Below are 11,354 nucleotides of genomic sequence, written 5' to 3'. Positions count from 1 at the left end.
GTGAAGGAGAGAAACAAAGGTACAGGAGAGCTGGTGAAGGAGAGAAACAAAGGTACAGAAGAACCGGGGAAGTAGAGAGGTGAAAGGGCGAAACAAAGATACAGGAGAGCTGGGGAAGAAGAGAGGTGAAGGACAGAAACAAAGGTACAGGAGATATGGGGGAGTAGAGAGGTGAAAGAGAGAAACACAGATACAGGAGAGCTGGGGAAGTAGGTGAAAGAGAAACGAAGATACAGGAGACCTGGGGAAGTAGAGGTGAAAGAGAGAAACAAAGATACAGGAGAGCTGGGGAAGTAGAGAGGTGAAGGAGAGAAACAAAGGTACAGGAGAGCTGGTGAAGGAGAGAAACAAAGGTACAGAAGAACCGGGGAAGTAGAGAGGTGAAAGGGCGAAACAAAGATACAGGAGAGCTGGGGAAGAAGAGAGGTGAAGGACAGAAACAAAGGTACAGGAGATATGGGGGAGTAGAGAGGTGAAAGAGAGAAACACAGATACAGGAGAGCTGGGGAAGTAGGTGAAAGAGAAACGAAGATACAGGAGACCTGGGGAAGTAGAGGTGAAAGAGAGAAACAAAGATACAGGAGAGCTGGGGAAGTAGGGAGGTGAAGGAGAGAAACAAAGTTACAGGAACGCTGAGGAAGTAAAGAGGTGAAAGAGAGAAACAAAGATACAGGGAGCTGGGGAAGTAGGGAGGTGAAGGAGAGAAACAAAGGTACAGGAGAGCTGGGGAAGTAGGAGGTGAAGGAGAGAAACAAAGGTACCGGATAGCTGAGGGAGTAGAGAGGTGGAGGAGAGAAAGTCACACGAGAGCTGGGGAAGCAGAGAGGTGAAAGGGAGAAACAAAGACACAGGAGAGCTGGGGAAGTAGAGAGGTGAAGGGGAATGAAGAAGAAAACAAATGGAGGAAGAAGGGAAAGGAACAGAGAGAGGCCCAGGGTTGAAAACAAGTTTTAGAAATAAGAGTGAGCGAGAGGAAGGTGGTAGCAACAGAGAGAGAGAGCAAGAAGAGGGTGGAAAGACAACGGAGAGATAGATGAAGGAGGGAATTAAGTAACAGATGGCGGAAGAGAGGGTGCATGCATTCCTCTTTGCAACAATAAGGTAAGTATGGGTAACGCCTCCTGTGCACTATCTGAGTTCCCTCACAGTCAAGCAATCTAGGGACATGGTTTAGAGGTGAGTGGTAATGGAGCATCCTCAGGTTCATGGGCAGAAGTTAAAACTGGAGGAGACTCCATTGGAGGCATTTCCTTCACCTAGGAATAATATGTTACCACAGATGTACTCTCACTGTGGAGCTATTCTCTGTTCTTGGTGCCGGGAGCCAGGCTGCCAAGCACTGCAGCTTTGGGTTTCAATTGTGCTCTTCCCCTGTGTCTCACTTGGCAGAGATATATGCAGCAAGGTAGGCTCTCAGTTTCATCTCACATATACTTTGCTGAGCTGTGCACATCAGGATTTAACTCAGTGAGTCCAATGATATGTCCATGTAAGTACTTCCTGTGTATACACTGTGAGCTGTGCTGAAGTGATCCATTCTCCATCTCTGCACTGTTAATTTCATGACTTGCCTCTGCATCTCACAAGTGTTGCAATAGCTTTAAGACCCTTATAGAACACTGCATTTGAGAAAAGGGAGCAATTTCTGAAATTACTTTCTGTTTGTAGTCCTAACTTACTTGTTCCAGTCATGATAGTTCTTAGAAATTGGGTCTCTAGTTGGCAGATGTATACACCCTTGTCCAAGTAGGGAGCACAATCCTAGTCAGGGTAAGTCACAACCCAACACAAATTATTCTGTGCTCACCCTCTGGTAGCTTGGCACAAACCAGGCAGGCTTAACTCAGAAGGCAATGCGTAAAGTATTTGTGCAGTAACTCATAAACACCACAGAAATACACCACACAGGATAAGAAAAAATAGTTTATCATTTATCCGAATAAAATAAGGTAAAAACAATGAAAATCCAATGTACAAAAGCAAAGTTATACATTTTTAAAGATTAATTCCCACTAAAGCACTTATAAACTCAATAGCTCCAACTGGGGCAATTACGGCGTCGTTGACGGAATCGTTCCCAATAATCCAATGCCACTGGCGCCGGACGCACAGTCGCACAGACCCCCAGGTACAGTACCTTTTGCAAACAAAGAAACAAAGACGTCGCACAGAGTCTGGAATTCGAGGCGTTGAAGGCACTAGTGAGGAGTCAGTCCCTTGCGGCGTCCGGGGAGATGAGGTGTTGCTTCAGCACTGCGAGGCAGGTGGAGGTGAGGCATTGGTTCTGGCCAGTTGCATAGGGTGCTGGTACGGTATCGGTGGCGATGCGTCAGTTCCTTCTGACCCAGAGGGGCCAATGGATTCAGTCAGTCAAGATGTGATCTGTCGACTTTGCAGTGTCGCAATGACCCTGCGTGACATCAGCAGTGTTCCTGCAACATCGGACTTGCGTTGCAGGCTGTGATTGTTGCGTGTAGCAATGTCCACGAAGCAGTAGCAGGCTATGGCCTCCATGCTATCATCACTGAAGTTGTTCCTGGCATCACTGAACTCGGAAAACTAGCTAAAAGCTAGTAGGTGGAGTCTTTGCTGTCCCTGAGACTTCAAAACAGGAGGCAAGCTCAATCCAAGCCCTTGGAGAGCACTTTTGGGGAAGGCAGAGTCCTTCCAGCAAAGTCAGAGGGCAGCAGGGCAGCAGTCCTTCTCAGCAAAGCAGTCAGGATGAGTCCTGTGGGCAGCCAGGCAGATCCTCTGACAGATTTCAGGTGTAGGTCCAGAAGTGTCTGATTTGGTGGAGTCAGAGAACCAGTATATATACCCCAAAAATCATCTGAAGTGGGGGAAACTTCAAAGAGTGGTTTTGAGGTGCACAAGTTCCCCTTTCAGCCCAGTCCTGTCTGCCAGGATCCCTGTCGGGCGGGGAGGGGTGTATCAGTCCTTTGAGGGCAGGCCACTGGCCATTGACATATACGAGAGAGCCTCTCCACCCTTCCTGCCCAGGTAGACCCATTTAGTATGCAGATGTAACTGAGTGTCCTGTGTACATGGCTGTCTGGGTGGAATGCACAAGGGGAGCTGTCAGCCAGTACAGACCAGGGATTGGAGACAGGGCTGTAAAGCACAGATGGCAGTAAGTGCAGAGAAATTCTCACTGTCTAAAAGTGGTATTTCTAAAATAATATTACTAAATCTAACTTCACCATTAAGCAGGATTTCCTCTTACCATTCTGGGAATACTAAATATGACACGGCTACTCCTTCCAGATCAGAATCTACCACTCAAAAGCATATGAGGGCAGTTCTAAAGCTAGTCTATGAGGGGAGCAGGCCTCACAGTAGTGGAAAACAAATTTATGAGATTTTCACTCCCAAGTTACCTAAGGCTTACCTTTGGGTGACTTATATGTAAAAAAGGTGAGTTTAAGGCTTGGCAAGTATGTTTAAATGCCAAATCGAAGTGGCAGTGAAATTGCACACACAGGCCTTGCAATGGCGGGCCTGTGACATAGTTAAGGATCTATTTATGAGGGTGGCATACAGTGCTGCAGGCCCACTAGTAGCATTTAATCTACAGGCCCTGGGAACATGTAGTGCACTTTACTAGGGACTTCCAGTAGATTAAGTATAGGGACCAGTGTTACCATATTTAGGGGAGACTACCACTGAACAGCAGTGGTAAAGTGTGCAGAGTCCCAAAACCAGCAAAAACAAGGCCAGAAAAAAGGAGGGAGGCAGGCAGAAAGATGGGGGAAGACCACCCTAAGGCTGTCAGGTCTGACAGTAGTGTCACTCAATTTTTCACACGTACGGCACTTGTGAGGAAATGCCTCCTTGGCATTGTTACCCCCTAACTTTTTGCCTTTGCTGATGTTAAGTTATGATTTGAAAGTGCTGGGCCCCTGCTAACCAGGCCCCAGTACCAGTGTTCTTTCCCTAAACTGTACCTTTGTCCCCACAATTGGCACAACCCTGGCACTCAGGAAAGTCCCTTGTAACTGGTACCCCTGGTACCAAGGGCCCTGATGCCAGGGAATGTCTCTAAAGGCTGCAGCATGTCTTATGCCCCTCTAGGGACCCCTCACTCAGCACATGCACACTGCTTCACTGCTTGTGTGTGCTGGTGGGGATAAAATGACTAAGTCAACATGGCACTCCCCTCAGAGTGCCATGCCAACCTCACACTGCCTGTGGCATAGGTAAGTCACCCCTCTAGCAGGTCTTACAGCCCTAAGGCAGGGTGCACTATACCACAGGTGAGGGCATATGTGCATGAGCACTATGCCCCTACTGTGTCTAAGCAAAACCTTAGACATTGTAAGTGTAGGGTAGCCATAAGAGTATATGGTCTGCGAGTTTGTCAAACACAAACTCCACGGTTCCATAATGGCTACACTGAAAACTGGGAAGTTTGGTATCAAACTTCTCAGCACAATAAATGCACACTGATGCCAGTGTGCAATTTATTGTAACATACACCCAGAGGGCATCTTAGAGATGCCCCCTGAATACCTACCCGACTTCTAGTGTTGGCTGACCAGTTTCTGCCAGCCTGCCACACACCAGACATGTTGCTGGCCACATGGGGAGAGTGCCTTTGTTACTCTGTGGCCAGGAAGAAAGCCTGTGCTGGGTGGAGGTGCTTCTCACCTCCCCCTGTAGGAACTGTAACACCTGGCGGTGAGCCTCAAAGGCTCACCCCTTTTGTTACAGCACCCCAGGGCATCCCAGCTAGTGGGAGATGCCCGCCCCTCCGGCCAGTGCCCCCACTTTTGGCAGCAAGGCTGGAGGAGATAATGAGAAAAACAAGGAGGAGTCACCCACCAGTCAGAACAGCCCCTAAGGTGTCCTGAGCTGAGGTGGCCCCTGCCTTGAGAAATCCTCCATCTTGAGTTTGAAGGATTCCCCCAATAGGATTAGGGATGTGCCCTCCTCCCCACAGGGAGGAGGCACAAAGAGGGTGTAGCCACCCTCAAGGACAGTAGCCATTGGCTACTGGCCTCCCAGACCTAAACACACCACTAAATTCAGTATTTAGGGGCTCCCCAGATCCCAGGAAATCAGATCCCTGCAACCTGAAGAAAGATGAAGGACTGCTGACCTACAAGCCTGCAAAGAAGGAGGAAGACGACAAGTGATTTGGCCCCAGCCCTACCGGCCTGTCTCCAACTTCGAAAACCTGCTCCAGCGACGCATCTGACAGGGACCAGCGAGCTCTGAAGCCTCAGAGGACTGCCCTGGACTACAGGACCAAGAAACTCCCGTGAACAGCGGCCCTGTTCAAAACCAGCTACTTCTTTGAAACAAAGAGGCAACTTCTAAAGACTTCACGTTTTCCGCCGGAAGCGTTAGACTCTACACTCTCCACCTGACGCCTCCAGCTCAACCTGTACAAAACCATCACCTCAGGGAGGACTCCCCGGCGACTGCGAGCCCTTGAGTAACCAGAGACGACCCCCCTGAGCCCCCACAGCGATGCCTGCAGAGAAAATCCAGAGGCTCCCCCTGACCGCGACTGCCTGTAACAAGGGACCTGACGCCTGGAAGCAGCACTGCACCCGCAGCCCCCAGGACCTGTAGGAACCGAACTTCAACGCAGGAGTGACCCCCAGGCGACCCTCTGCCTTACCCAGGTGGTGGCTGTCTTGAGAAGTCCCCCCTGTGCCTGCCTGCACCGCTAGAGTGACCCCCCCGGTACTTCCATTGAAACCTATACAAAACCCGATGCCTGCTTTACACACTGCACTCGGCCGCCCCTGTGCCGCTTAGGGTGTGTTTTGTGTGCCTACTTGTGACACCCACCCCCCCAGTGTTCTACAAAAAAACCCTGGTCTGCCCCCTGAGGACGCAGGTACTTACCTGCTGACAGACTGGAACCGTAGCACCCCTGTTCTCCATAGGCACCTATGTGTTTTGGGCACCTCTATGACCTCTGCACCTGACCGGCCCTTAGCTGCTGGTGTGGTAACTTTGGGGTTGCCTTGAACCCCCAACGGTGGGCTGCCTATGCCGGAGGACTGAGACTTGTAAGTGTTTTACTTACTGTAGGAGGCTGGCCTGGCTTGTAGTGGGTACCAGAGGTACCTACACCTTGTGCCAGGTCCAGTTATCCCTTATTAGTGTAGAAGAGGTGTTTCTAGCAGCTTAGGCTGATAGAAGGTAGATATGGCAAAGCAGCTTAGGCTGAACTAGGAGACATGTAAAGCTCCTACTATACCATTTATATCATATGCACAATATCATAAGAAAACACAATACACAGAATTACTAAAAATAAAGGTACTTTATTTTTATGACAATATGCCAAAAGTATCTCAGTGAGTACCCTCAGTAAGAAGGTAAGTACTATACACAAGTTACATGTACACAAACCAAAACTAGGTAAGTAAGAGCAAGAAAAGTAATGCTAACAGTGTAGAATTACAATAGGTTGCAATGGGCAAGCATAGGTATAGGGGCAACACAAACCATATACTCCAAAAGTGGAATGCGAACCACGAATGTACCCCAGACCTATGTGAGCTTGTAGAGGGTCGCTGGGACTGTAAGAAAACAGTGAGGGTTAGAAAAATACCCCTCCTCAAGACCCTGAAAAGTAGGAGTAAAGTGCACCTACTACCCCCAAAGAGCACAATAGTCGTGATAGGGGAATTCTGCAGGAAGAAAAAACACCAGCAGTGCACTGACAACGGATTTCCGGACCTGAGTACCTGTAAGACAAGGGGACCAAGTCCAATAGTCGCGACAGTGTCCAGGGGGGGGCAGGAGCCCAGGAAACCCCAGATGAAGGTGCAAGGAAGCTGCCTCTGGTTGGAAGAAGCTTGGAGTTCTGCAAGAGACTTCTCCTTTGGAAGACGGATGTCCCACGTCGCGATGAAGCTGAGGTGTTCCCATGCGGAAAGATCGCAAAAAAGCCTTGCTAGCTGCAAGGGACACAGTAGAGGTTTTTGGGTGCTGCTGAGGACCAGGAAGGACCAGGATGGTGCCTTTTGGAGGAGGAGACAGAGGGGGCGCTCAGCACCTCAGAGAGCCCTCACAGAAGCAGGCAGCACCCACAGAAGTACCCCAACAGGCACTTGAAAGAAGAGTGAACCGGAGTCCAGGCGAAGTTACAAAAGGGGGTCCCACGACATCGGAGGACAACTCAGAGGGTTGTGCACTGCAGGACGGAGTGCTGGAGACCAGGCTAGGCTGTGCATGAAGGAAATCCTGGAAGAGTGCACAGGAGCCGGAGCCGCTGCAAATCACGCAGTACACAGCTTTGCAGTCTGGCGTGGGGAGGCAAGGACTTACCTCCACCAAACTTGGACTGAAGAGTCACTGGACTGTGGGAGTCACTTGGACAGCATTACTGTGTTCCAGGGACCACGCTCGTCAGGATGAGAGGGGACCCAGAGGACCGGTGATGCAGTCTTTTGGTGCCTGCATTAGCAGGGGGAAGATTCCGTCGACCCACAGGAGATTTCTTCAGAGCTCCTGGTGCAGAGAGGAGGCAGGCTACCCCCAGAGCATGCACCACCTGGAAACAGTCGAGAAAGCCGGCAGGATTAGGCGCTACAATGTTGCTGGTAGTCGTCTTGCTACTTTGTTTCGGTTTTGCAGGCGTCCTGGAGCAGTCAGCGGTCGATCCTTTGGTAGAAGGTGAAGAGGGAGATGCAGAGGAACTCTGGTGAGCTCTTGCATTCGTTATCTGAAGAATTCCCCAAAGCAGAAACCCTAAATAGCCAAAAAAGGAGGTTTGGCTACCAAGTTAGGAGGATTGGCTACCAAGAGAGGTAAGAGCCTATCAGAAGGAGCCTCTGACGTCTCCTGCTGGCACTGACCACTCAGAGCAGTCCAGTGTGCCCGCAACACCTTTGTTTCCAAGATGGCAAGGTCTGGGACACACTGGGGGAGCTCTGGGCACCTCCCCTGGGAGGTACTGGTCAGGGGAGTGGTCACTCCCCTTTCCTTTGTCCAGTTTCGCGCCAGAGCAGGGCTGGGGGATCCCTGAACCAGTGTAGACTGGCTTATGCAGAGATGGGCACCATCTGTGCCCATCAAAGCATTTTCAGAGACTGGGGGAGGCTACTCCTCCCCAGCCCTTCACACCTATTTCCAAAGGGAGAGGGTGTAACACCTTCTCTCAGAGGAAATCTTTTGTTCAGCCTTCCTGGGCCAGGGCTGCCTGGACCCCAGGAGGGCAGAAACCTGTCTGAGGGGTTGGCAGCAGCTGCAGTGGAGACCCCGAAAGGCAGTTTGGCAGTACCCAGGTTCTGTGCTAGAGACCCGGGGGTCATGGAATTGGCCCCCCAATACCAGAATGGTATTGGGGTGAAAATTCCATGATCTTAGACATGTTACATGGCCATGTTCGGAGTTACCATTGTGACGCTTTAAATAGGTAGTGACCTATGTATAGTGCATGCGTGTAATGGTGTCCCCACACTCACAAAGTCCGGGGAATTTGCCCTGAACGATGTGGGGGCACCTTGGCTAGTGCCAGGGTGCCCACACACTAAGTAACTTTGCACCCAACCTTCACCAGGTGAAGGTTAGACATATAGGTGACTTAAAAGTTACTTATCTGCAGTGGTAAATGGCTGTGAAATAGCGTGGACGTTATTTCATGCAGGCTGCAGTGGCAGGCCTGTGTAAGAATTGTCAGAGCTTCCTATGGGTGGCAAAAGAAATGCTGCAGCCCATAGGGATCTCCTGGAACCCCATTACCCTGGGTACCTTAGTAGCGTATACAAGGGAAATATATGGGTGTACCAGTATGGCAATGTGAATTGGTAAATGTAGTCACTAGCCTGTTAGTGACAAATTTGGAAAGCAAAGAGAACATAGCCACTGAGGTTCTGGTTAGCAGAGTCTCAGTGAGACAGTTAGGCATCACACAGGGAACACATACAGGGCACATACTTATGAGCACTGGGGCCCTGCCTGGCAGGGTCCCAGTGACACATAGACTAAAACAACATATATACAGTGAAATATGGGGGTAACATGCCAGGCAAGATGGTACTGTCCTACACTTACCTACTAATCTAACCTTTACTTACCTCTCCCAGGAACCGTTGATTTTTGCACTAAGTATCCACTTTGAAAATAGCTTATTGACATTTTTACAAAGACTGTACATGATATTGTTTTCCGTCAAAGTTTCTAAAGTATCTAAGTGAAGTACCTTACATTTAAAGTGTTTGATGTAAATCTTGAACCTGTGGTTCTTAAAATAAACTAAGAAAATATATTTTTCAATATAAAAACCCATTGGCCTGGAGTAAGTCTTTGAGTGTGTGTTCCTCATTTATTGCCTGTGTGTGTACAACAAATGCTTAACACTGCCCTTTGATAAGCCTACTGCTCAACCACACTACCACAAAATAGAGCATTAGAATTATCTACTTTTGCCACTATCTTACCTCTAAGGGGAACCCTTGGAGTCTGTGCACACTATTTCTTACTTTGAAATAGTATATACAGAGCCAACATCCTACAGCACTTAAATGTCAAACATAAGCACACAACAAACATGGAAATGTCACAAATAACCAAAATAAAAACTTGGAAGCTATGTCCCTACCATTTCAGGTGCACCATTGAAAGGGTCACTGATTTTAAGGCTTCCCATAATATGGTGTGTGTCCACAGAGCTTATATTTAGTTTAAAGTAGTCGCAGATTGAGTTTGCCACCTCTGCCTTAAAGACAGCATCTAGGAGTTCTTGGGATGGGAACTTCAATGGACACTGCCCAATACCATGAGGGAGCAGTAGGCAAAGGAGCCCCGGAGAGCGATCTGATAGTGTACGTGGGAGATAATGCTTGTCAGTTATCCACTGTATAGAAGATTAATATGAGTATTTGTTCATTCACACCATGGCACCAAGTGTCACCTAGGTCTAAAAATTCCATACCATGTCATAAAGTGTCTGGAAAAACTTAGGAGGGAGAGAGTATGTCTACATCTGTCCATCAGTGCATCAATTACAAAATGAAAGTCTCCATCCTAGATTTACTGATTGTCTATGTTTTGCCGGCATATCTTTGTTGGGTCATGCTGGACATGTCAGCCTTAGGGTGGTCACCCCCAACTTGTTTGCCTGCCTCCCTCCACTTTCAGACACTGTTTTTGCTGGTTTTAGAACTCTGCGAACCAGTGCTAAAGTGCATATGCTCTTTCCCTTAAAACATGGTAACACTGGCTCATACCCAACTGTCATATTTAATTTACTTGTAAGTCCCTAGTAAAGGGCCCTGCATGTGCCCAGGGCCTGTAAATTAAAAACAACTAGTGGGCAGTGATTGTGCCACTCACATAAGTAGCCCCTTAACCATGTCTCAGGCCTGCCGTTGCAAGGCCTGTGTGTGCAGTTTCACTGCCACTTCAACTTGGCATTTAAAAGTACTTGCCAAGCCTTAAACTCCCCTTTTTCTACATATAAGTCACCCCTAAGGTATGCCTAGGTAACCCAGAGGGCAGGGTGCTGTGTAGGTAAAAGGCAGGACATATATCTGTGTGTTTTATAAATCCTGGTAGTGGAAAACTCCTAAATGTGTTTCCCACTGCTGTGAGGCCTGCTCCTTTTATAGGCTAACATTAGGACTACCCTCATATACTGTTTGAGTGGTAGATTCTGATCAGAAAGGGGTAGAATGGTCATAATTACTAGGGCCAGAATGGTAATACAAAATCCTGCTTACTGGTGAGGTTGGATTTTATATTACTATTATAGAAACACCACTTTTAGAACGTGAGCATTTCTCTGCACTTAAATCCTTCTGTGCCTTACAGTCCACATCTGGGCTGGGCTGGGCGACAGGTCCTTTGTGCATTTCACCCAGACAACCACAAACACAGGATGCTCAGTCCCACTTGCATACTGAATGGTCTTCCTGGGCTGGAAGGGTGGAGGGCCTGCCCTCACACAATGAACTGCCAAACCCCCTACTGGGACCCTGGCAGACAGGGTTGTACTGAAAGGGGACCTTGTGCACTTCAAAACCACTCTTTGAAGTCTCCCCCAATTCAAAAGGCACTTTTGGGTATAGCAACTGAGTCCCTGCCCCTACCAATGTAGACACTTCTGACACTTCAAGATACTCCTTGGGACAGACACTCTGCCCAAGAACCTGCAACCTGCCAAGAGGAACTGCCTGGCTTCCCGAAGGACTCACCTGGACTGCTTTTCTGAGAAGGACTGCTGCCTTGCTGTTGCCCTGCTGCCTTACTGGCCTCTGGCTCTGCTGAGAAGTGCTCTCCAATGGCTTGGATTGAACTTGCTTCCTGTTCCTGAAGACTCAGGCCAAAAAAGACTTAGGTGGTCATTCCGACCTAGGCGGGCGGCGGTTGCCGCCCGCCCGTCGGAAGCC

Source organism: Pleurodeles waltl, chromosome 7, assembly GCF_031143425.1.
Source record: "Pleurodeles waltl isolate 20211129_DDA chromosome 7, aPleWal1.hap1.20221129, whole genome shotgun sequence".
In the NCBI taxonomy this organism is placed as follows: domain Eukaryota; kingdom Metazoa; phylum Chordata; class Amphibia; order Caudata; family Salamandridae; genus Pleurodeles; species Pleurodeles waltl.
The sequence above is the reverse complement of the archived record's forward strand: the minus strand, read 5'-3'. Positions refer to the sequence as shown.